The following is a 2,218-nucleotide window of genomic DNA, read 5'->3' on the forward strand; positions in this document are numbered from 1 at the left end:
CAGAGCACAGATAGCCCTTGTGTAGCTTTGTGCATAATTAAACAAAAACACTTCAAAAATTATAATCCTAGCCAGCTACTCTAGTTTGCTCCACTTTTGATGATTCTTTGCAAATGTACCTAAATCAATATAGGTCTGCTATAAATACATTTTTTGTGGGACTAAAAACTGATTAAAGAAAAAAAAAGACAGAATTTATTTAATAGTTTGAGACACCACGGTGTCTTTTCACTTCCAAGATGCTGTTTAGAATTTTTTCAATTAGATCAAGTGACAAACCTCCATATATACTCGAAACCAACCAAAAATATCGCTAAATTAGATCAAGTGACAAACCTCCATATATACTCCAAACCAACCAAAAATATCGCTAAATTAGATCAAGTGACAAACCTCCATATATACTCGAAACCAACCAAAAATATGGCTAAATTAGATCAAGTGACAAACCTCCATATATACTCGAAACCAACCAAAAATATCGCTATTTTGACTTACAAACCATCAGTATCTTGATGATTTTACAACACTGTCTAATTCTCATTTTTCATGATTTCCACTTTCAAACCACTTCCGATTTTTTTTTTTTTTTAGATATTCATAACAAATTGATATTTTTTTAAGTTTTCGTTTGTTTTACCTAAAATTGGTAACGTTTAGAAATGTTCACATCATCCTTTAAAACCAGTAAGGAAAATCTTGTTTTTGCCTAACCCTAAATTTTATAACTGTCTTTAGATAGAATATATTTTATTCATTCTCTGATGATGTTCAGTTCGTTTAAAACATGTTTATCTTTTAGTTTAAATAGAAACTACTGAACCGTGTTTAAACCGTATATATATGTATAATGTAAAACTGACAAGAATAGAGCAGGCCATTTAACAAAAGGAGTTGTTAACTCCGCTATCTAAAGTTACCATGTTGCAGCTTTTCCTAGTCGTGTACTCTATCAGAGGAGTCCAGAATTACTTAAGCTAGACATTCAGTGGGTTTAGAAGTCTTCCTACGAGACAGTAAACTTCAACAATGCCATCAACCTTTATCTTAGATAGATACAAAGCCTTATCAGAAGAGCTTTGCTTTCGAACTGGTGTGGTCGTTAGATTTTCTGCACACACAGCAGGACTTTCGAACTATACCTCAAGCCTAGAAAACCCTTCATTATGGGCTCCTATTCATTCTCTGCTTTTTAGCATATTGATTACTATCGATCGTTCTAGCGTACTGCTCTGCATAACTAAAACCTAGAAGGAAAGACAGGTCTTTTAAAGCTCGTACCAAACGTTTCACTGTGCTACATTCAGCGCGAGTCTGTACTGAGTGTTACTTCGCGATAGATTCAGGCGAACAAAGTCTAAAACTGAGAAATAAAATAACACAGAAGAGCACCGTACCTCATTTTATAAAAGCTTAGAGCGGGACTTTTCTTTAGGGCTCAAATAGTTTGAAACTATTTTGATTGTGTAGAAAACTACTAAAGCTTCGTGCTTATTGTTAACTTGCATTCTTGTTCTACTTGGTGTATTTCACGGCTAGAAAATGAGTTTTATCAATAAATCAACAAATTAGCTTGAAAGCTAACTATATACACATCAGTACATTGATATACACATTTATATATACACAACAGTACATTGATATACAACATTTATATATATACAACAGTGCATTGATATACACATTTATAGACACACATCAGTACATTGATATACACATTTATATACACACATCAGTACATTGATATACACATTTATATACACACATCAGTACATTGATATACACATTTATATACACACATCAGTACATTGATATACACATTTATTTACACACATCAGTGCATTGATATACACATTTATTTACACACATCAGTGCATTGATATACACATTTATTTACACACATCAGTACATTGATATACACATTTATTTACACACATCAGTGCATTGATATACACAACAGTGCATTGATATTCACATTTATATATACAACGGTGCATTTATATATACACAACAGTGCATTGATATACACATTTATATATATATATATATATATAACAGTGCATTGATATACACATTTATAGACACACATCAGTACATTGATATACACATTTATATATACACACATCAGTACATTGATATACACATTAGTTCATTGATATTGTAATATTATGTTGAAATCCAGATTTGTTATTTGTATTTATGAATTTAATCATTATTT

General features: G+C 31.3%; 1 protein-coding gene across 1 annotated transcript in view; it reads left to right on the forward strand.

Moving 5' to 3' along the window:
• Positions 1-2,218, forward strand: part of LOC106457388 (teneurin-m-like) — a 229,851-nt gene that overhangs the window by 194,623 nt on the left and 33,010 nt on the right. The window lies entirely within an intron of this gene.

This window comes from Limulus polyphemus, unplaced genomic scaffold, assembly GCF_000517525.1.
Source record: "Limulus polyphemus unplaced genomic scaffold, Limulus_polyphemus-2.1.2 Scaffold324, whole genome shotgun sequence".
Lineage (NCBI taxonomy): Eukaryota > Metazoa > Arthropoda > Merostomata > Xiphosura > Limulidae > Limulus > Limulus polyphemus.